The sequence below is a fragment of the Monodon monoceros genome, unplaced genomic scaffold, assembly GCF_005190385.1.
Source record: "Monodon monoceros isolate NGI ecotype Baffin Bay Population unplaced genomic scaffold, NGI_Narwhal_1 Super_Scaffold_9, whole genome shotgun sequence".
Classification (NCBI taxonomy): Eukaryota; Metazoa; Chordata; class Mammalia; order Artiodactyla; family Monodontidae; genus Monodon; species Monodon monoceros.
The window spans coordinates 2167745-2193335 of record NW_021703786.1 but is presented as its reverse complement, the minus strand read 5'-3'; the positions used below and the strand labels follow the sequence as shown (position 1 = coordinate 2193335).

The 25591-nt window shown below is 36.9% G+C and overlaps 1 pseudogene; it reads right to left on the bottom strand.

The window, feature by feature from the left end:
• Positions 1–888: 888 nt before the first annotated feature.
• On the bottom strand, positions 889–24290 carry LOC114888916 (annotated as a pseudogene).
• Between the last annotated feature and the right edge of the window lie 1301 nt (positions 24291–25591).

Below are 25591 nucleotides of genomic sequence, written 5' to 3'. Positions count from 1 at the left end.
CTGTCTAATAAAATTTTGGCTAACCAGAGGTCATATTTCTTCTAAAACATTATTCTTTTATATTATTTTAATTATCTGTGTACATACATTGGTCTGTATATTATACAGACCAGTTTATTGCATACTATTATATATTATTATATAGTATTATTTTATATGATATATTATAATAATTATTTTATATTATAAAGCCTAATTTACATGGTAAATTTTTATTTATCTGCCTTCTGGATATTAATTTTAAAAATATAATATTTTGCCTACATATTTACCATTTCTAATGCTCTTCATTTCTTCTTATAGATGTGAATCTTCACTGAATGTCATTTCCCTTGACTAAAGAATTCCTTTAGTTTTCCTTGTATTGCTGGTCTATTGGCAACAGTTCCATTTTTTTTTCTGTTTTAATCTGAAAAGGTCTTTTAAGCTCTTGAATTACCATATTTTTAATAGAATTTCTATTTCTCAGTTTAGATTTCCCATCTTCATTTATTTGTGTTATGTTTCCTTTCACTTTGTAAACATATTTATGATATGTGGTTTGGAGTCTTTGCTTCTAATATTCAACATTATTGGAGTTCTTTCTACTGATTATTATTTGGCTTCATAATAAGTCACCCTTATGTCTTTATATACATGTCTAATACATTTTTGTTGAAAATTGGACAATGTAGCTAATACATTACAGGCATACCTCAGAAATTTTGTGGGTTCAGTTCCAGATCACCACAGTAAAGCAAATATCACAGTAAAGTGAGTCATATGAATTTTTTGGTTTCCCAGTACATATAAATGTTATGTTTATATTATAATGTAATTTATTAAGTGTGCAATAGCATTACATCTAAAAGAGCAATATATGTACATTAATTTAAAAATATTTTATTGCTAAAAAGTGCAACTATCATTTGAGGCTTCAGTGAGTCATAGTCTTTTTGCTGCCAGAGGGTCTTGCCTCAGTGTTGATGCTGCCGACTGATCAAGGTAGTGGTTGCTCAAAGATGGGGTGGCTGTGGCAACTTCTTATAATAAGACATCAATGCAATTTGTCACATTCATTGACTTTTTCTTTCACAAACGATCTCTCTGTAGCATTTAATGCAGTTTGATAGAATTTTAACCACAGCAGAATTCATTCAAAATTGGAGTCAAATCTCTCAAACCCTGATGATACTTCTTTTTACTTTAGTTTATTTTGCGGTATGCAAGCCTCTCACTGTTGTGGCCTCTCCTGTTGTGGAGCACAGGCTCCGGACACGCAGGCTCAGCGGCCATGGCTCACGGGCCCAGCTGCTCAGCGGCATGTGGGATATTCCCAAACCAAGGCACGAGCCCATGTCCCCTGCATCGGCAGGTGGACTGTCAAGCATTGCACCACCAGGGAAGCCCCAACCCTGATGATGCTTTTTCAACTAAGTTTATGTAACATTCTAAATCCTTTGTTGTCATTTCAACAATGTTCACAGAATATTCACCAAGAATAGATTCCATCTCAAGGAACCACTTTCTTTACTCCTTCATAAGAAGTCACACCTCATTAACTAAAAGTTTTTTGTAAGATTACAGCAGTTCAGTTTTGTCTTCAGGCTCCACTTCCAATTATATTTCTCTTGCTATTTCCACCATATGTGCAGTTATTCCTCCATTGAAGTCTTGAACCCCTCAAAGTCATCTACAAGGGTTGGAGTCAACTTCTTCCAAACTCCTGCTAAAGTTGATATTTTACCTCTTTCCATAAATAACCAATGTTCTTAATAGCATCTAGAATATTGAACTCTTTCCAGAAATCTTTCAATTTACTTTCCACAGATCCATCAGAGGAATTACAATCTATGACAGCTATACCCTTATTAAATGTATTTCTTAAAGCATAAGACTTGAAAGTTGACATTACTTCTTGGTCCATGGGCTGCAGAATGTATGTTGTGTTACTAGGCATGAAAACAACATTATTCTTGTTGTACATCCTCATCAAAACTCTTGAGTGACCAGGCACATTGTCAGTGAGCACTAACATTTTGAAAGGAATCTTTTTTTTTTCCTTTTTCTTTCTTTCTTTTTTTTTTCTGAGTAGTAAGTGTCAACAATGGGCTTAAACTATTCAGTAAACCATGTTGCAAACAGATGTGCCATCATTCAGGCTTTGTTGTTCCATTTATAGGGCACAGGCAGAGGAGATTTAGTATAATTCTTGAGGGTCCTAGGATTTTTAGAACAATAAATGAGCATTGGTTTCAACTTCAAGTTAACAGCTGCATTAACCCCTAACGAGAGTCAACCTGTCTTTTGAGGCTTTGAAACCAGGTATTGACCCATCCTCTCTAGCTATGAATGTCCTTGATGGCATCATCTTCCAATAGAAGGATGTTTATTTTACACTGAAAATATTCTGTTTAATGTAGCCACCTTCATTAATGATCTCAGCTAGATCTTCTGAATAACTTGCTACAGATTCTACATCAGTACTTGTTGCTACACATTGCACTTTGATGTTGTAGAGATGGCTTCTTTCCTTAAACCTCATGAACCAACTTCTGCTAGGTTTAAACTTTTCTTCTGCAGCTTCCTCACTCCTGTGAGCCTTCATAGAATTAAAGAGATTTAGGGCCTTGCTCTGCATTAGGCTTTGGCATAAGTGAATGTTGAGGTTGGTTTGATCTTCTATCCGGACCACTAAATCTTTCTCCATATGAGCAATAACGCTTTCACTTTCTTATCTATGTATTCACAGAACTGCACTTTAAATTTCCTTCAAATTTTTTTTCCTTTCCCAACTCAGCTACTGTACCAAGAGGCCTAGCTTTCAGTCTATGTCAGCTTTTGATATGCCTTCCTCACTAAGCTTAATCCTTTCTAGACATTGATTTAATGTCAGAGATGTGTGAGTCTTCCTTTCAAACACACACAATGTTTATGAATCAGGTTCACTGTCTATATGGACAAGTTTGTGGTGCCCCAAAACAATTATAGTAGTAACATTAAAGATCACTGATCACAGATCACCAAAGGAATTATGAAATATTGTGAGAATTATCAAAATGTGACACAGAGATATGAAGTGAGAAAATGTTGGAAAAATGGCTCCAATAGACTTGCTTGACACAGTGTTGCCACAAACCTTCAATTTGTAAAAACACAATATCTGTGAATCACAATAAACTGAAGCACAATAAAATGAGGTAGGCCTGTGTAGTGGTTCTTCATTCTGTTGTATTCTGTAGATTTTTGGTTTTGTAATAGCAGAGAGTCAACATACCTGGTTCAAACTGAAAGCTATCTTTCCCTTGATATGCAGCTGCTAATAATTTTGTTCTTTTCTTGTGCTTTTTAATCTTGGCTCCCTGTGGATCTTCTCTGTGCCAAGGATTTGAGCAGAGATGGATACATGCTTTCTGTCGTTTCCTTGCTTCTGGGTGTTCCTCCTAATTTTCCAGTTGCTTTGCCACCTATGGGCTTTGTACTCTCATGTCAATCTTTCTGCAGCCTGTACTGAGCATGGTTATTTTGTTAGGTGTTTACAGTCTCCAAACTGCTATCTCAATGAGGTTGTAATTAATATTTAATTTTCTTTCACCCAGTGCCAATGTATGTTCAAATACTGTGTTTTATTCCATTGATTTAAGATTGATTATTCCATTTTGCTAAGTTTTACCCTTTTGAAAGTGCTAATATTAGGCAAAGATTTCACATCCATATCCATGTAAAGTACTAGCTCAAGATATCTCAATTCACACAAAGACTTGAATTTTGTTATTGTTGCTTTTAAATAAGTTTTAATTCTTAGCCTATGCCTATATTGTATATTTACATAAAGAAACAAATTTTTTTTCTGAAAATCTCAAATACCTTATAGAAATCTACTTTATGCTCTACTTTCTATCACTCCTCATTAGCAAGAAGTAACCTATAATATATTTAAGCTTATTTTATGTCAAGTGTTTTTTAAGCCTGCATCTAGTATAGTAGGCTCACTCTAATTTGTAATTTCCTATAACCTGTGAAACTGGTGGATTCACTTGCTAATTAATGAGTTACTCTTAGCTAATCATGCTATCTTGAAACCTCATGCAATCTGGTATATTTTATTGATCATGTGAAGAACAAGTCCTGCTGATAGAAAAATTATTTTTCATTAGCCTATCCATGTTATGAAGATGTTTTATCTCTCTTTCACAAGAGCCATAAGGAGCAGCCTTGTAATCAGTATAAACTTTCTTCATTTCTAATCTACAACTTAAACATGATGGCTTATTGAATGTGAATGCAAACTTAATGAGGTAATTATTGCTAAAATTTATAGGATTCTTACAACCATGTGGAAAAGTTACAGAGATAAATTTTATATCCCCATATAAAGTAAGCATCATCAGCGTATCCCTTGACAAATATTAATGAAATCAAAATACTGCCACAAATTTTATGACATGTAAGGTATATTAGTAAACTACATTTTGAAAAGGAAAAAAAAGTGTAGAAGTGACACACTGGTCATATGTATTTGCATAATTCTCATTAGAACACCAGCTACCTTGAGTTAAAATGCCCTCCCTCACCAAGAAAAATTATTCCCACCAGAAATTATGAGGGTTACTTTAGGGTGAACCCTAAATCAAATATGACTGATGTAAGACACACACACAGAGGAGAAGGCCATTTGAGATGGAGGCAGAGATTGAAGTAATGCATCTACAAGCCCAGGAATGCCAAGGATTGTCAACAACTAGCAGAAGACTGAAGAGGCTGGGAAGAATATTTAACTAGAGCCATGGGAGGAAGCATTACCTTGCCAATAACTTTATTTCAGACTTCTATATTATATAACTGTGGACAGTATAAATTTCTGTTGTTGTAAGCCACTTAGGTTGCTATAACTGGTTACAGCAGTCCTCAGAAACTAATAACATATTTTGGTCCCAATTTAAGATGGCAGAAGAGTAGGTGGATGTGGAGTTCATCTCTCTTCATGGATGCATCAGGAATATATCTATAGGTGCAATAATTCTCACAGAACACTGACTGAAAACTAGCAGAAGACCTTGGACACTGGAAAGGACTATAAAGATCCCTGCATAACTGGGTAGGATGGAATAAAAGAAGGGAGATGGAGGAGGAGAGGAAGTGAGATGGGACCTGCACCCTGGGGCAGGGGGCTGAAGCAGATGAGATATTCCTGAATTTGGGGAAGCCCTCTCTCTGACTGGGAAATTGATTGGGATAGAGGGGAAGCATTTGAGGCTGTTGGAAGAGGGTGAAGTGGCTGATCGGTGACAGATGGGACAGAGTGATAAATACACAGGCAGTCTGTACCACGGCCCTATGTGTCCTGGACTGGGGACATGTGTTCACATGTGTGCAAGGGGGCTGGGAGTTGGTGCATGGGGATTAGAGAACAGGCCTAGAGTGAGAAATACTGTTGGCTGTGGTGAGATGGACTGAAGGGACAGGAGGGAGGAAATCCACAGCAGGGATGCCCACAGAGGAAGACTAGACTGCCATGGAAGCAGGGCAGTATTGCTGAGTCACACACAGGGGAAGGAGCCACTACTGTAACCTCTCTCTCCCCACATGCCAGTGCCTGCCGATGACAATAAAAGAAGCCTGCTCAGGGCTGGATTTGCCCACCAGCTGCCAAGCAATAATAATAACAACAACAAAAAAAAACCTCTCAAGGTTGACCCTTACATGCCTGCTGCCAGGTACCAGAAAAAGCCAGGCCAGGGCTGGCCTTCACGTGCCTTATCCCAGATGCCAGAAAAGGCCCTCACTAGGGCTATTTGCACCCATGGACACTGTCTTCCCTACACATTTGGTGCCACTGGGGCTCCCATTATCCAAGTAGTCATACTACCTCTACACCCAGTCCTCACAGGGGTAGACACAAGAGCTCCAAAGCAGCCTCAGAACCAGACTCCTGTGGGTGGACCACCTGTAGAGGTGGGAGTAAATCTAAAGCTGAACCCCAGGGATGGGGTGACTAAGGAAGAAGATCAAAAATCTTTCCATCAGCTGTACAAGCTGCAAATTAAATCCCCACAATCAGCAAGGTAGACCCTGCATCTATGGAATATCTGAATAGACAATGAGTGTTCCCACAAATGAAAACGGTCTAGCTCTGGCAGTTGTGGACTTTGGGGGGAAGCACAGGTAGGAAATGAGCCTGATCAGAGCCTGAGTGGTCTCCACAGGGTCCAAAGAAGGTCCAGAGACCAGCCCAGAGGCAGAGGAGAGCCTCTTAGGGATGCGGAGGTGGGCTGTGTCTCATGGAATGTGCAAGGACACTTACAGTGGAGATCCCAGGGAAACATAATTATTACTATTAATTTTATTATGTTTTGATTCATTCTGTTGTAGATTCTGGTGTTGGTTTCTTTTTTTTTTTTTTTGCTTCCTTTTTCTTTGTTTGTTTTTATTTTAAGTCTCTTGGGATCTCCATGTGCCATAACGTATTTTTTATTTTTTTAAATACATTTCCATTTTTACTTTGCTTTTCTGTGGTTCTGTGTTCTTTTCCCTTATTTTTTACTTCTTTTTTTCCTTAATATATTTTCATTTCTTTTTTTTTTTTTTTGTATTTCCATTTCTACTTTGCTTTTCTGTTGTCCTGTGTTTTACCCTATTTTCTTTTATTATCATTTTTTATTGGTTTGTTCTGTTTCCTTGCTTTATTCTTCAGTTGGCCCACTGCTTTGGTTTTGTTTTTAGGTTATGTATTTCTGTTAGCTTTAATCCTAATTGTTTGATTTAGTTTTTGAGTCCTTCTATTTGTCTGGTTGTTCTCTTGCTTTTTATTTTATTTGGCTCTGCTTTGGTTTCTTTTACGTGTGTGTTTCCTTGTCTCTGTTTTTGTTTCATTTATTTTGTTTTTACCATTTTTCTGGGGTTTTGTTTACCTATTTTAAAAATATATTTTCTATTTTTATCTTTCTGTTTCTATGTTGTGTTTCTGTTGTTATGTCTTCTTTCCCCTTTCTCTTATTCTTTTCTTTTTTTAATCATTTTTGTCAGCTTGTTGTTTCTTTGCTTCATTCTTCAGTTGGCATTCTGTTTTGGTTTTGTTTTTAGGTTTTGTGTTTTGGTCAGCTTTCTTCTTAACTGTTTGATTTAATTCTTGGGTTCTTTTGTTTGTCTGGTTGTTCCCTTGATTTTTGATTTATTTGGTTCTGTTTTTTTCTTTTGGGTGCGTGCATGTTTCCTTGTTCCTGTTTCCATTTGTTTGATTTTAGTTTTCACAATTTGTCTGGGCTTTTGTCTGTTTTTTTTTCTTTTAATCACCTTTATTCCTGGGATGAGCAACTAGTGGGGTCTTCGTCCCTCGACCAGAAGTCAGACCCGAGGGCCTGTTGTGGGAGCACAGAGTCCAGGATGCTGAAGCACTAGAGATTTCCCAGCCCCAGGGAAGATTAACTGCCAAGAGCTCTCACAGAGACCTCTATCTGAATCCAAGGTCCAGCTCCACCCAACTGCCAGCAGCTCACAGCACTGGATGCCTCACACCAAACAACAAACAAGACAGGAACACAAACCCACCCATCAGCACACAGGCTACCTAAAGTCATATTGAGCTCACAGACACCCCAAAACACACCACCTGACATGGCCCTGCTCATCAGAGGGAAAAGACTCAGTACCATCCACCAGAACGTTGGCACCAGTCCCTGCCATCAGGAAGCCTACACAAGACACTAGACCAACCACACCACCAGGGGCAGAGAATACAAGCAAGAGGAACTATAGCCCTGCAGCCTAGGGAAAGGAGAACATGAATACTGTTAATTAGACAAAATGAGAAGACAGAGAATTATCTTACATGCAAATTAGCAAGATAAAAAACCCAAAAGATCAAATAAATGAAGAAGAAATAGACAAACTACCTGAGAAATGATTCAGAGTAATGATAGTAAAGATGATCCAAACTCTTGGAAATAGAATAAATACAAGAAACATTTAACAAGGACCCAGAAGAACTAAAGAGCAAACAAACAGTAATGAAAAACACCATAAATGAAATTAAAAATACTCTAGAAGGAATCAATAGCAGAATAAAAATGGCAGAAGAATGGGTAAGTGAGCTGCAAGATAGAATGCTGGAAATAACTGCTGCAGAGCAGAATAAAGAATGAAAAGAATGCAGGACAGTCTCAAAGACCTATAGGAAAACATTAAGCACACCAACATTCGAATTATAGACGTCCCAGAAGAAGAAGAAAAAAAGAAAGGGTCTGAGAAAATATTTGAAGAGATTATAGTTGAAAATTTCCCCAATATGGGAAAAGAAATAGTCAATCAAGTCCAGGATGGGTAGAGAGTCCCAAACACAATAAACTCAGAAGAAACATGCTGAGAAATATATTAATCAAACTAACAAAAATTAAACACAAAGAAAAAAATATTAAAAACACCAAGGGAAAAACAACAAATAATATACAAGGGAATCCCCAGAAGGTTAACAGCTTATCATTCACAGAAATTCTACAAGCCAGAAAGGAGTGGCAAGATATATTAAAAGTGATGAAAGGGAAAAACCTACAACAAAGATTAGTCTACCCATCTAGGATCTCAATGAGATTTGACAGAGAAATCAAAAGCTTTACAGACAAGGAAATGTTAAAAGAATTCAGCAACACCAAACCAGCTTTACAACAAATGCTAAAGAAACTTCTCTAGGCAGATAACACAAGAGTAGGAAAAGACTTACAAAGAAAAACCAAAATAATTAGGAAAATGGAAATAGGGACATACATATCAATAACTACCTTAAATGTAAATGGATTAGATACCTCAACCAAAAGACACAGACTGGCTGAACGGACCCAAAACCAGACCCATATATATGGTGTCTACAAGAGACCCACTTCAGACCTAGGGACACATACAGACTGAAAGTGAGGGGATGGAAAAAGATATTCCATGCAAATGGAAATCAAAAGAAAGCTGGAGTAGCAATACTCACATCAGATGAAATAGATTTTAAAATAAAGACTATTATTAGAGACAAGGAAGGACAATATATAATGATAAAGGGATCAATCCAAGAAGATATAACAATTGTAAATATCTATGCACCCAACATAGGAGCACCTCAATACATAAGGCAAATGCTAAAAGCCATAAAGGGGGAAATCAACTGTAACACAATAATAGTAGGTGCCTTTAACACTCCACTTACACCAATGGAAGATCATCCAAACTGAAAATAAATAAGGAAGCAGAAGCTTTAAATGACAAATTAAACCAGATTAGTTAATTGATATTTATAGGACATTTCATCCAAAAACAACAGAATACACTTTCTTCTCAAGTGCACACAGAACATTCTCCAGGATATGTCACATCTTGGATCACAAATCAAGCCTCAGTAAAGTTAAGGAAATTGAATCAAGCATCTTTACTGACCACAGTGCTATGAGACTAGATATCAATTACAGGGGAAAAAATGTAAAAAATGCAAACACATGGAGGCTAAAAGATACACTACTGAATAATCAAGAGATCACTGAAGAAATCAAAGAGGAAGTTAAAAAGAAAAACCTAGAAACAAATGACAATGGAAACATGATGACCCAAAACCTATAGAATGAAGCAAAAGCAGTTCTAAGAGGGAAGTTTTAGCAATACAATCCTACCTCAAGAAACAAGAAAAATTTCAAATAAACAACCTAACCTTACAGCTAAAGCAATTAGAGAAAGAAAAACAAACAAAACCCCCCAAAGATAACAGAAGGAAAGAAATCATAAAGATCAGATCCAAAATAAATGAAAAAGAATTGAAGGAACCAGTAGGAAAGATCAATAAAACTAAAAGCTAGTTATTTGAGAAGATAAACAAATTGATAAACCGTTAAACATACTCATCAGCAAAAAAAGGGAGAAGACTCAAATCAACAGAATTAAAAATGAAAGAGGGGAAGTAACATCTGACACCACAAAAATACAGAGGATCATGAGAGACTACTACAAGCAACTATATGCCAATAAAATGGATAACGTGGAAGAAATGGCTGAATTCTTAGAAATGTACAACCTCCAAGACTGAACCAGGAAGAAATAGAAAATATGAACAGACAAATTACAAGCACTGAAATTGAAACTGTGATTAAAAATCTTCCAAAAAATAGAAGCCCAGGACCAGATGGCTTCACATGAATTCTATCACACATTGAGAGAAGAGCTAACACCTATCCTTCTCAAACTCTTCCAAAATATAGCAGAGGAAGGAAAACTCACAAACTCATTCTACGAGGACACCATCATCCTGACACCAAAACCAGACAAAGATGTCACAAAAAAAGAAAACTACAGGCCAATATCACTGATGAACATAGATGCAAAAATCCACAACAAAATACTAACAAACAGAATCTGACAGCACATTAAAAGGGTCATACACCATGATCAAGTGGGGTTTATTCTGGGAATGCAAGGATTCTTCAATATATTCTTCAATATATGCAAATCAAACAATGTGATGCAACAATGCAACAATGCAAATCAAACAAATACTGTATGCTAATGTACATATATGGAATCTAAAAAAGTGGTACTGATGAACCTAATGACAGGGCAGGAATAAAGACACAGATGTAGAGAACAGACTTGAGGACACAGTGGGGGAAGCAGAAGCTGGGACGAAGTGAGATAATAGAATTGACATATATACACTACCAAATGTAAAATGGATGGCTAGTGGGAAGCTGTTGTATAGCACAGGGAGATCAGCTCGATGCTTTGTCACCACTTATAGGAGCAGGATAGGGAGGGTGGGAGGGAGATGCAAGAGGGAGGGTTTATGGGGATACATGTATACATATAGCCAATTCACTTTGTTTTTTGTATTGCAGAAACTGACACAACATTTTAAAGCAATTATACTCCAATAAATATATAAAAATATATATATATATATTGGTCTCAAGTACAATGCTTTAGGTAGTTCTAGCCAGAACTTATCCATGGTAAGACAGAAGGCTTTAAAATGTAAATCTCAGGCTTCCCTGGTGGTGCAGTGGTTGAGAGTCCGCCTGCCGATGCAGGGGACACGGGTTCGTGTCCCGGTCCTGGAAGATCCCACATGCCGCGGAGCGGCTAGGCCCATGAGCCATGGTGACTGAGCCTGCGCATCCGCAGCCTGTGCTCTGCAACGGGAGAGGCCACAGCAGTGAGAGGCCCGTGTACCGCAAAAAAAAAAAAAGTAAAAAACAATGTAAATCTCTTGCTTTGTGATGCCCATATTACAGTAATCAAAGTGCATTTCCTATGGTTGTTCACACCCAAACCAGTGTTTTGGATCCAAGACAATTTATTCATGCTTGGTATGAACCACCTTCCCAACTTTATCCCAATTTACTTAATTGGCATAAATTTCTACTTACTATATGTCCATTTTTCATCCCCACCCACCAAATCAGTGGTTCTCAAACTAAAAGTAGTAAACAAATCACATGAGTATAATTTTGTTTCAATAAAGATCCAGGGCCCCCCTGCAAACCTATTGAAACAGAATTCCTGAGTATAGGATCCCAGAATCTGAGATTCTGTTGTAGATGTTCTTTATATTCCAATTTGAGAAAAATTAATTTGGACCTGTGTTTCTCAAGATTTAATGTATTTATTAATAACCTAAGTATTACAATAAAATATTGGTTCTAATTTAGTATAATTGGGCCTGAGAGTATGTATTTTTAAAAAGATACTAGGGATAGTCAAGGCTGCAGGTGTGTGGAATACTCTGTGAGTAGCAAGGCCTTAGAAACACTGCCCAGTTCACAGCAGAGCTTAATAACTTGGTGTTAATTGAAAGAGCACCCATATGTCTGTGCCTACACTAGCCTTAAGCTGTCTACCACCTTCTACACTGCAATTTAAATCTCTTGTGCATACTAAATTCTCTTAACTCTTTCCTCCATAAAAGAAAGGATCCTATTTATATTTGTATTTTACCCAAAGCACCTAGCATAATATCAGAGAAATAGAATAATTTATTCTAAATGAATGTATAAACCAAAGAATATCTAACAAACTGATGGGGGTCAGGGCAAGCTACCCCCAAATGCACCACGTTGGCACATGTTTATTTTGAATTAAAGTTACTTTAGAAGCAACTGGTGTAAGAAGGATACCCTCACCCTCCTTTGTCCTCCTGAAAGGACATAAATCTCCCATGTGAATGGTGTGCCCTTCCTGCACCAGGAGATAGAGAGACATCCTTATCACCAGAGATAAGAAATTCAGCAAGGAAAAGACTGTATGTAAACAAAGCTTATTACTTCTTTATTAACTTACTACTGCCCTAAGCCCAAACATCTTTGTTTTGTCAGTTCTTCAGAAATTTATTATTTTTTTGTCTAAAAGGTGTGAAAGCTACCTGACTTGGTCACTTCCTTGAATACCATATTTCTATGATCTCCTGTATCTATTAATTAAATTTATTTCTCCTGTTGATCTGTTTTATGTCAATTTAATTATTAGACCAGCCAAAGAACCTAGAGGAGGAGAAAATAAAAGTTTTCCTCTCCTACACCACAAATTAACAAACCAAAAAGAACAGACTAAACTCGTATGGGTCCTTTGAGACCATATTCCTAAATGGTAACTAACAATTACATATTGCACTTATCAGATGAGATGGGGGCTTTTCAACTATTTCTAAGAACAAAGATCATTTAGGAGCACTGGATAAATTAAATATCTGATAACCTTTATGTTTTCAATTACCCCCCCAACCACCATCTCTCATCATGATAACTCATAGGTTTGATATATTTTTGAGTTGAAAGGATCAACCAAAGACTAACATTTTTATTTTTAAAAATGGGAAAGTTGAGTCTCACAAAGGTTGCATTACTTGCCCAAGATTCAACAGCGAGTTAGTAAGACAAATATTATTAACAATCCCGATATACTCAATTGATGTCTGATGTCTAAAAGTAAGACAGAAAATCTGTTAACTCAGAACTGTGTAGCAAGTTCCCAGATAATCCTCTTTTATAGTAAATACCAGTCAAAATCAATAGGCTCATTACTCTGTAAACATTGCTATAGTGGTTTATGGGCGATGGTATCTATTAAGGGAAAATGTATAAGGAAATACAAATGATTTTAGATTAAGTAGAGCCCAGAAATTCCAGACATAGTGTTGTGAAGTTTTTTAGATATTTTTTGATTTTTAGTTGTGAAGGCTTTATAGTTACTGCATAATTTTGGAAGATTTCCTGTTCCTGATTGGGATTACAACCTGATGTGCATTAGAGCACCATGGAATCTTCTTAAACTGAAATGGATATGGGAGACTGGAAGGAAGATGAGTTTTGGAGTCAGACAGGACTGGTGTCTAAACCTTAGTTCCTCAATTACCAGCCATATTCAAGTCAAAATATTATGATTAAAATGTAATAATTTCAATATATACATATATCAATATTTTAAAGAACAGGATATTTCTGCACTGAGTTTTCAGTTAAGGCAATTTTAATTATCCCTCTATGCAATCTTGCCCTAATAATTTAGCTACTTTCATTCTCTACTGCTGAAAAAACCCTATATTTTTGGTAGCCCATGACAAGATGATGGGCTTATTTTTTTCATCCATCTGTGGTCCTGTTCCTTTTCCTTATTTTCATATTTAGGGTATTTCTTCCTTGTGTAGTTAAACTCTCTCCTTGTTACATTTTAACTTTTAAAATTAAAGTCCCTCTGATCCAAAAAAATCAACTCCATCCCCCTCTCCACCTCCATCACTTTTCAGTAAGATGACCACTACTGTCACCTTTTCCAAACATGTCATATTGCCCTTCTCTAGCTACAATAACACCATCAGACCCTTATTGATTTCCACATCCAGATTTTACAAAGAAAATTTTGGTGATGACTCTCCCTACTGATAACCACTCTTTTCCTCCTCAACCAACTTTCATCTAACTGCAATAAAAAGTGCCCTTTCTGAGGGTACTACTGACCCCCTGGTCTAAAACAAATGGTCAATTTTCAGCTCTGATGTTAGTTCATTTCTTTGCTGCCTCAGACATTGTCTTTAAAATCTATTCTTCCTTGGCTTACATGACTCCACACTTGCCTATTAAAGAGTTCTAATTATTTTTAGCATACCTCTGGCCACTTTAATTGGCTTGTTTTTTTCTTTTGAACTCTGAAATATTGATATTGTGTAGATTTTCACTATTGGTCTTCTGCCATTCTCATTCTACGCACTGTCCCTAAAGGATAATATGAATTGACATGCTTTTTAACCACCCTCTTCCTCCTCAAGATACTGATTACTCTAAAATGTCTACCTTCAAACTGTACATCTTTTTCAAAGTACTGACATTTTATATTAACTTGCAAAGTATTGAAGTGTTATATTCACTTGCTTGCTGACCATAAACATTCAAATATCCCACAGGCACCTTTACTCAATATGTTCATTTGGAACACATTTTTCCCTTCAATCTATTCAGTCTCTCACTTCCTCTAGTTGACTTAATAACAGCATCATTTGCAGATTTTCCCAAACTAGAACCCTGGGCACCATCCTAGATGTCTCCTTTGTCCTTCACTCTCACTTCCAATCAGTCAAGTCTTATCGATTTATTATCACAAGTAGTTACCTAATTCAGTGCTTCTCAAACTTGAGTAGGTATCATAATTACCTGGGAGCTTAGAAAAAAATTCCAATACCTAGTACCCAACTCAGACCAGTCAGTGTAGAGCCTCTATTGATGGGGCCTGAGTAGTGGTATATTTTAACCACCTCTATTTATATGTGTTTGAAACAATGTTTTCTCCTGTCCCATTGCTCTATTGTAGGTCTTCATTATCTCTCAGTTATTACAGTAGTGTATTTATTATATCTTGTCTCCTTTCCCATCTGCCTCAACACTTTCCTTCTCACAGGTACCAGTGAGTTCTACCTTAAAAATTTCTCAAAAAAAGTCTATTTTATATTCTGTTCTATTCTTTAAAAGTATTATAGTTCTTTTACATAATTACTAAGGTCCTTAAAGATCCAGTCTCTGCCTTTCTCTCCTGACTCATAATTGTTGCTTGATGTTTTCCACACTCATCAGGGTGTATCTTATTCACATACTTTTTCTTACCTTGTTTCTTTTCTATGCTTTTATTTCCAGAGATCTAATGGCTCCCTGTTGGGTAAAGCAGTCAAGAATGTAGTCTTTCCATGACTGCTACTTGGTCATATAAGAATGGGCCTTGAGCCATAAGCACTTCCTTACCAAGGGATAAAGAGCCCATACAGCCTGTGTTGGGCTTGTCACCTTGTGTAGAAATATGTTTCCTTCTTACATGCTTAATGAGTCTTCCTTTGTTCTGCTTAAGCCTGTATACCAATGGACTTTAGGCATGTCCCCAGCTTTCAGTATTTCAAACTTCTTGGGGTGGGGGTTGGTATCCTTCTACTGAAACAAGGGAAGGGTGCATGTAGGCAAATTACCTTGTATTGGCTGCCTGGAGATCCATGCTGCCCACTACTAAAGCTGATCTTCCTCTCTTTCTTCTCTATGTAAGTAAAGCGTTGTTTTACCAGGTGCTTGACTACATTGTGGTTTTCTTGGAGACTCGAATACCAAGATACAAAGGATAGCAGTGTTTGGACTTCTATTCTTGTTGGTCAGCATGGTGATGATCTTTACTATCCTCCATGTAGTCATAATCTTCTCCTGGGATTGGTAACTCATACCCAGTGTTTTTCTCCCATAGGATTGATAACCAGTACACAGTGTTCTGCTCAATACACTCTCTCAGCATCATTTGGCTTGTTGAATCTTACTAATCAGTTAAGTTTCTAGTCAACCTATCTCCTTTGAGAAGATTTCCTTAGGTCACCTTTTATACTAGATTAGGTCCCCTCCATAGTGCTCATTTCTATAGTTGAACTTGCCTCACTATATTGTAATAATTTATATATGTATCTGTTTTCTACCAGAACTACTTGAGATTGGTGATTGGGGAGTTATTCTTTTGTGAATCTACAGCACAGCTTCAGTGTTTTAGTCTCTAGTATTTATTAAATACTTGAATGAATTTGTTAACCAGTGGATTTATCAGTTTGCTTCTTTTTTATGAGTCTATCACAATATTTTATTTGCACTTGACTTGTTGCCTAGAGCTGTCAGAGAAAAAGTAAAATATGTCCTTGAGGTCTCATTCTCTCTTTCCCAAAAGTCTTCCTCAGGCTTTTCACATACTCCAAATTCATTGTTTTCCACATTTACCTGTGCAATGTCTTCCTCTTATTGTATGTATTTAAGTAAAGCCATCTTATTGCCTTGAATTAAATCCATAAATAATATAATTTACGTGTATATTTAATTTAAAATATTTAATATCTTATCTAAAATTACAAAGAATAAATAAGAAATGAAATTTTTAATAAAATATATTTTAGTAGATAAAATCATGAAGACTGCTTTACTAGAAGTCACAATGAACACACTTATGTAGATTCAGCAATAATGTGGCATCTACAAATGCAGACCAATAGTGGTGTGTTATGTTTGTGAACCAAAACAACAAACATCATTATTACCACAAGTGCCATGTATTTCTGAAATTGGGGAAAGTTTTGCTAAATGATTCAAAGTAACAATTTGACTGACTTTTTCATTGCTTTACTGCAAAGGTCACTGTATAAAAAAATCATGGACAATGTGTGTTTATATAAAATGGAATTAGATTGTAGACTCAAGTAAACTCTTTCTGAATGCCCAGCAAGGCATTTGAAAGTGAGGAAAGGACTGGGACAAATCCACATATCACAACATTTAGCATCCCTATCCCACTATTTAACTGACATTAGTTATCCACAAACACTGGGAGACAAAATTTTAAAAATACTCCCAAATTTTTAGATTTCTTCCTTGGCAGTGCTAAGTTCTCTCAACTTTCTTCCATGCCCCACCTCAACCCATCCTGATCACCTATCCTTACTTTACATCATTTTCCTGTCTCATCTAGTATTTATCTCCATGGTCATTCTATCTGCACTTGATAAACTAATCCATGCTAAATTGTGGCTGATTAATAATGGTCCAGGCTAAAAATTTCAAGCTCTACAGAGACCATGTGATGGAGGCAGCTTTACATTGGCAGGAAAGGCAGAGGGAAATGTGTGAGAGGTTTCTCTGCTCCATTCTTCATACAAATAGCTATGATTAAGAAGGTTCTGGAACATTACCAAAGCTTTGAGGTGTACCAATTTGGGAATGGGTTTGGGAGTTTTAATCCCCATTCTTCCATTAATAACCTAATGTTGCAGCATCATCAACTAAGAGTTTTTGATAGCAAATAATTTTAAAGATAAACATATACAGAACAAACAAATATTTAAAAAATGATAAGCCCATAGTAATCATGTAAAATCAAGGAAGGGTACACTAACTGCTTATATTTTTTAGGTGGAGTTAACTCCAGAGCTTGATTTATGCTAAAACTACTTCTGAGTGTGTGTAAACTAAATAAAGGATTTTGAAAATCTGTGGAATTTGTTTTAACCTTTATATCTGTAGTTTTGTAGTAGAGTTCTCTGAAGGTTTTAGCTGTAATTAATATTTTTCAGCTGAAAGCTAGTCTTTCCTAGGTTTACCTGAGAAAAAGAAACCTAAAACCTTTCTAAATCTCTGCTAAAACCATACATATTTCTCTGCTGTGAGATTTAAGAATGTCCTCACTTCAAAAAGCCCAAGTTCTAATTTCTCTCATGTAATAATTTAATTGTCCCTCTTGTAATAAAGTCCATTTTAAGCTGTTTCAAGGTACTCTACATGTTCTCTCAGAATTTTCTTGTTTGTTTTTATTTTTTCCTGTGATTCTGGTAAATCAGCCTTAGATTAGAGCAGAGTCCTTCAATATTTCACAAAGCACTTACCCAATTCTGATTCTTCATCTAAACAAGGGTTCTGAGAAAACTGCATTTTTGTAGAGTAAGAGTGCAAAGGGCAGGGATGAATGGTAGAAAGTATAATAAACAGAACAGTGAATGACAAAAAATGTAACATGCTCAAATATCTTTATAGTGTTTCTTTTGGTAAATAAGATTTAAAATACATAATCAAGTTCTTTACCATCAAAATTCTGTGATAGCCAACAAGATATGGATTGATTTAAAGATTTAAATGCAAATTCTTATTTTTGGTGGTGCTTCAAGAATAGCTGTTCTAACTCTAACACAATCTTTGATAGTTTAATGAATACTAGTTTAAGCAAAGATAAAACTAGCTGCACAAAATGTCAATTTGGTATACAAAGGGGTCAATTCAGAGGCTTCTAAACAATTTTTCCTACAACCAAAATATGTCACTCTGCCACTCCTAGAGACATCAATGTGTAGACACATGCCATCTGTTTTGCTGAAGCTTCAGCTAGAAGAAAATATACCTACTATTGGGTTTAAGCCAAGATGAAATACAGCAATCACAAACACTGGCAAGGATTAGTCACTTGGAAAAAATATTGATTGCATACCTCCTGTTAACAGGTGCCTGACCAAAGCAATCTGGACATGCAAATGGACTGAAAGACACAGAAACTAGCTTTGGAGAGTACATAATAGAGTACAAGAGATATAGGGATTTGTTGGGTCAGAAAGTATAGTGAACATAAAAATCACATAGATGATTTGTAAAAAATGCTTATGAATCAGTCCCACCCGTTGAGTTTATGATTACTAAATCTTGCATAAGTTCAATGTTTCTGAAGTAGTTGAACAGAGTTTCATGTTTTCTAAAATAAATAAATAAATAATTTTTTTAAAAGAAATAATATGGCCTGGTAGAAAGGAATAAGTCACATAGTAAGATATGAATTTATTACTGCTGTTTTACATGTAGTTACAATAAATGTTAAAAAGAAGTCTTCATGACACATTAAAGAATAGAAAGGCATACTCTATTTAAGACTATTTCAACAAGGTAGGAAACACTACAATGGGGTTTTGCAGTAGAAGAGATTGGGATCAACTCCAAATACAAGAGTATTCTTGTTGAAAATAATTTCTTCATAAACTACATGAGGGGTTGTGGAGTATGGGAACCCAATCAGATGCCAAGGGTGATTAGCAATGGAGACTGCAAGATTCAACTGAATTGACTTAGATTCTTGCTAAAATTGAATAATGCCAAGATGAAAACAGAAGCTCAAAAGTCACGAACTATTTGAGAAGTGATTTCACAGGAACCTGAAGTTTGGCTAAAGAAAGAACCTCTGTTATAAGCAGTAAATAATTACCAAAAAAAAAAAAAGATAATTGTACTCTCTATCATAATTGCTGTAGAGCCTCAAACTAGTTTAACTAACCTTTCTATTATAGGAACAAATCATTTTTCCTATGCTCTACACAAATAGTCTTTATAATCTCATTTATCAAACACACCTCTATAACATAGAAAGAGAGTTGAGAGTAACTGATATAATACAGTTCTTGGTGGGATTTTTAAAGTAATGTTAACCATCATTGTAAGTTTAAGAATGAACTGTAATTGAGCCAATAGATCTCAAATCTGGCTCAATATTGAAATCACCTGGAGAGATTAAAAAATGTTTTGATGCCTAAATTTCATCTCTAGAGATTCTAATTTAATTGGTATAGGGTGCAACTTGGGTGTCTCATTTTTTTAATGTCCCAGGGTATTCTAAATTGTAGACAAATTTGGGACTACTGTTTGAAACCAACCTCTTACCCAAACAAAACCAAATTACAAATAATATTCAGTGATCATATTTCTTCAATGAATGTTCACAATTGTTTTAACCTGTTAACTACTTTCTAAAATATTACAAATGTATGTATTTGTTTATTTGTTTGTTTTGCTCAGAATTAACACATTGTTACTAAATCCAGCTAAGAATTGGTTTTGTATCTTTTTCACGTATCTAGTTTCTAGTAAGAGTGAAATAAAGTTGACCAAAGAAGTAGACACATATCTATTTGTTCTTTTAGAACAAGAGAATAAGACCAGCCCTGATGAAGGACTGAGAACTAGAATACTGACCCTTAGGTAGACCAGTTGTTGTCAATTTTTGAGCTCCTAAATAGGAGATTTTTGAATAGAGGGGAGGAAAATAACAGTACAGCTTCTTGTTTCTTTCAGGTAGCCTAGCTTCCTAAATGTGATGGTAAGAAGGTAGATATATTTGCAATATTAAAAAAAAAAACTTATGTAAAACTCAAGTTTTGCATGCCATGAAACAAAATATGTAGTAGAAGATGCATTTTTAGACTAAGGAGCTTCATTCAGGAATGTTGTGATCTCTTATTGAAAGCATTAATTTGCAGCAAACTGAAATCTTTCCAAACTTTTTTTTTCTTTTGTCATAATCTCAATTATTGAGCACATAATTCAACTTGAGCATTTTTAAGAAATACATTCTTGGCACAAAGACAGCTACATGTGAATTCAGTATTAGAAACATTGAATCTGTCCAAAGTACTGCTTCTGATTTTCTAAATATAATTATAAAAGTCAACTGATAAGTTTGTCTCCATAAATCCTCTATCACTTCAAAGTTTAAAAATTACTTAATCTCTTCGTGCTTCAGTTGCCTTAACCATTAAATGAGGATAATCATGGACTTGTAGTAAGGATTGATTGAGTTAATATGGAAAGACACACACACACACACAAAAATGGAAAGACACCTTGTGACCTTGTGATCAATATTCTTGTGATCTATATACCATATTGGTCTTCATAGCTATTAGAAAAGAAAGTTGTAGTATGTATATTATTAAACTCACATTCAGCCACTGGCTGCTCTCCATTGAGTGCAGACTGGCTGACTCTTCAGATGTTATCTTACCCAAGTGATCTGCCTGCAGGATTGCTTAGGGGGGAATCAGTGGCAGTAGAGAGCTAGTTATTTTTTTAACTGCTTGATTCTTCATTTTTACTTCATTTTATCTAAGAAAAGAATTGTCAGGTTAGATAAGACATGGTGGGAATTCAGGATCACATAAGTCAGGAGTTCAATTAAATTGCCTAGAAATATCATCCCTCTAATTAGGTTCTCTTAGGTTAGAGGGAAACAGAAATGGGCAAACAAGAAAGGGCCAACAGAGCTGCTTTCATGTATAGACTATTCATAAGAAAAGTAGGAGAAAAGGAATCTAGGTTTGGTGGTCTAAAAGAGAGCAGACTATTGGCTGCCAATAACTAAAGATGGTGAGCCACCTCTAACTTGCAAAATATTTGCTCTTAAAAACATCTAACATCTAAAAGTAGCTATAAGACTTTCACATTTGGGAAATTTGAAAAGTAGTTTTTGTTTTACTTTCCAGGAGGAAGAGTACTGCAGCCAGGACCTACCAATACTTTCAAATTTTCATCCGTTTTCTGTAGATAAAATTGCTATCAAAGGTGGCAAGTTTATGGGTCAAGCTCATTCCATCAATCAACCTTACTGAACTCAGGGAAGGTCTTCTCATTCTGACCTCACACAGATGGTGACTTGTTTTAATGGGGGTTTTCTAGCACTAAGCTCTCTTTTAAAGCAGTTGATACATTTCTTAATCTGGAAAAGGAAAAGTGTTTTTGAATCTAAATATGTTATTTAACCTACAAAAATAAAAAACTCACAATGTAATCAACTTTTATGAACTTAACATCAAGTTTGTAAAGATGTACAAGACAATGTGGACTTCATTATAATAGAAGGAATCCAGAAATTAACATACAAAAAAATTAATACAATCTAAGTTCAAGGCTTATTAGTAATGCAGAAGTGAGAGAAAGTATTTTGTATTTAGTAGGCAGAAATAATATCAGTGATTTTTTATTTGGTACTGTAATAGGCTGATGAAATTCCCTCCTGAGATTGAAAAACAACTGGCAATGTTTGAGAACATGGCTACTCTAAAGATGGAATCCTTGAGTGACTGTGCTGAGCAGAGCCTCCATGCTTACATATGATGGTCAGGTAGCACGAGCAAGAAATAAACACTTTTAACTACTAAGAAATTGAAGTTGTTTGTTACTTCAGTATTGCCTAACTCAGTGCTTCTCAAACCTTTATGTGTATATGACTCACCTGAGAACTTTGTAAAAGTATAGATCTTGATTCAATAGATCTGAGTAGGAAATCTGTATTCACAAAAAAAATGGGTGAGGTTGATGCTACTTATCCATGAACCACACCTATTCAATCTGACTAATACACTAACAGTAACAGGGTTTTAACCCAGCATTTTAACTTTAAGTTCAAGGCTTATTTCCCAGCTGATAACTAGGGTATCATACTGACTTTTGATCTACAGGTAGCAATCTCAGCTGGATAAGAAAATTAATATAGTAGGTCATAGCCAGAAGTTAAAAGTGAAATAGAAAAAAAAAGTAAAAAGAATAAAATAGAATGGAAAATAATGTTTTTACAGAAAATAAGAGCAAATATTGTTTTGTGAAGTTGCACAACCTACATTATTCCAGATTGCTTTGGAAAGTATGGGACAATCAAAAATGTTTTAAATTCAATAAATCATTGGATTTATTAATATTCAGAAATATTTGGAAATATTAAAAGAATTATTTTTTTAAAAATTATCAAAATAGGGCTTCCCTGGTGGCACAGTGGTTGAGAGTCTGCCTCCGATGCAGGGGACGTGGGTTTGTGCCCCGGTCCGGGAAGATCCCACATGCCGCAGATCAGCTGTGCCCGTGAGCCATGGCCGCTGAGTCTGTGCGTCCGGAGCCTGTGCTCCACAATGGGAAAGGCCACAACAGTGAGAGGCCCGCGTACTACAAAAAAAAAAAAAAAAAAAAATCAAAATAGGGCAGATCAAGATGACAGAGGAGTAGGGCGTGGAGCTCACCCTCTTCAACAAAAACATTGAAAATACATCTACAAGTGGAATGATTCACAAAGAACAACTACTGAAGGCCTCAGACTTCCAAAAAGACTAAAAAACCTCCACATAACTGGAGAGGACAAAAGGAAAAAGAAAAAGAAGGAATCAGGCTAGGGCCTGAACTCCAGGGAAGGAGCTGTAAAGGAAGAAAAGCTTACATACCCTGGGGAGTCTCCTCACTAGCAGTGAAATCAGACTGGATGGAGGGGGAGCTTCAGAGCCTAAGAGGAGAGCAAAGCAACTGGTTTGTGGAAGGCAAAATGGAGAGTGAGCTGCACAGAGGGTTGGCACCACTGCCCTGCACTCCACAAACTGAGACACTCCTCTGTTGGTGTGGATGGGGGCTTCCTGCTGAAGCTCAAGCTTTGGAAGTCACACCCAGGGAGAGGACTGGAGCTGGATATGTGGAAACAGCCTGAAGAGGCTGGGCCATAACAACTGAGGGTGTATTCATTAGAAGCCTGGGCCTGCCAGAGAGGCAAGGTGCCATTATTAAGAGGTACATGAGGAGAGGGACAGGACCACCATAAGAACCTTTTTTTCTGTGAGTGCTCCCAGGTAACAGGACACTGTCTAATGCAGCTCTGGGGGTGGGCTGAGTCACTGCTGTCATCTTGGGCTACAGCGGCGGGCACTGGCTACCACTACCAGACTCACAAGCAGATACCAGTCCTCTCCTCATTGTCCCAGGAGGGCACAGAAAACTCCTGTCACTAGGAAGTTCACAAGTGGGAACCAGGAACTACCTCTACTGTCCCAGGAGTGGGCAAGGGTCGCTGTACCTGCAGAACCCATACGAAGGGGATAACAGCCAGTGCATGCTGAGGAAAGAGGCAGCACATATCCAAATTAAAAGCAGCCTTTCAATTCCAGACAAAAAGGCAGAGCTCATCTCCTCTCCTGAAAACACCAAAATCACAACTAACTGATGAAGAACCATCAGTAAAAAAAAGTGGAAAAAAAAAGATATTTTACATTCTAAGACAAAGAAGGAGCCACAATGAGATGGCAGGAAGGGCACTTTCATGACAATAAAATCCCAAACTTGCTGGGTGGGCCACCCACAAAATGGAAAATAATCACATCACAGAGATTCTCCCAAAAGAGTGAGAGTCCTGAGCCCCATGTCAGGCTCCCCAGCCTGATGGTCTGACACTGAGAGGAGGAATCCCCAAAGCATTTGGCTTTGAAGACAAGAGAAGCTTGAGTACAGGGCAAAGGTGAAACAGAGCCTCCAAACTTGGAGGGCACCCAAAAGTTGTCACATACACTGAGACCCAGCACAAACAGTAACTACATAGGAGCTGGGACTGGACTTACCTACAAATCTTGGAGGGTTTCCTGGGGAAGCAGGGGTCAGCTGTGACTCACTGGGAGGCAAGGACACTGGTGACAGGGGCCAAAGAGAATGTTCATCAGCATGAGCTTCCCCAGAGGTCACCATTTTGACATCAACACATGGTGTTACCCAACAATCTACAAGCTCCAGTGCTGAAATGCATCAGACCAAACAACCAGCAGGATAGGAACACAGACCCACCCATCAGCAGACAGGGTGCCTGAAGCCATACTGAGCTCATAGTCACCTATAAGAATGTTCCTTGTCCTCTGGTCTGGGAAGATCCCACATGTCACAGAGTAACTAAGCCCATGTGCCATAACTACTGAGCCTACTCTCTACAGCCTGTGTGCCACAACTACTGAAGCCCATACACTGAGAGCCTGTGCTCTGCAACAAGAGAAGAGGCCACCACAATGAGAAGTCCATGCACTGAAATGAAGAACAGCCCCCGCTCACCATTATGCACTGCAACAAAGAGTAGACCCTGCTCGCTGTAACTAGAGAAAGCCCATGCACAGCAACAAAGACCCAACGCAGCCAACAATAAATAAATAAATAAAGATCCTGCATGCTGCAGCTAAGACCTGGTGCAGCCAAAATAAGTAAATAAATAATAAAATAAATGTAAAAAAATACTTAAAATAAAAAAGAACGTCCCTTGACATGACAGTGCCCACCAGAGAGATAAGACCCAGATCCACCCACCAGTGAGCAGGTACCAGTCCCTTGACCAGGAAGTCTGCACAAGCCTCAGAACCAACCTCACCCACAAGAGGACAGATATCAGAAGCAAGAGTAGCTATGATCCTCCAGTTAGCAGAAAGGAGACCACAAACACAGAAAGTTAGACAAAATGAGATGGTAGAGAAATATGTTCTAGATGAAGGAACAAGATAAAAACTCATAAGAACAACTAAATGAAGAGGAGATAGGCAACCAACCTGAAAAAGAACTTAGAGTAATGATAGTACTGATGATCCAAGACTTCATAAAAAGAATGGAGGCACAGACTGAGAAGTTACAAGAGACATTTAACAAGAGATAGACAATTTAAAGAACAAAACAGAGATGAACAATACAATAACTGAAATGAAAATACACTAGAAGAAATCAATAGCTTTATAACTGAGGCAGAAGAATGAATAAGTGAGCTGGAAGACACAATGGTGGAAATCACTGCCTCTCAACAGAATAAAGAAGAAAGAAAGCAAAAAAAAGAAATGAGGACAGTCTCAGAGACCTCTGGGACAACATTAAATGCACCAACATTTGAATTATAGGGGTTCCAGAAGGAGAAGAGTGAGAGAAAGGGCCTGAGAAAATATTTGAAGAGATTATAGCCAAAAACTTCCCTAACATGAGTCAGAAAACACTCACTAAAGTTCAGAGTCCCTTTCGAGATA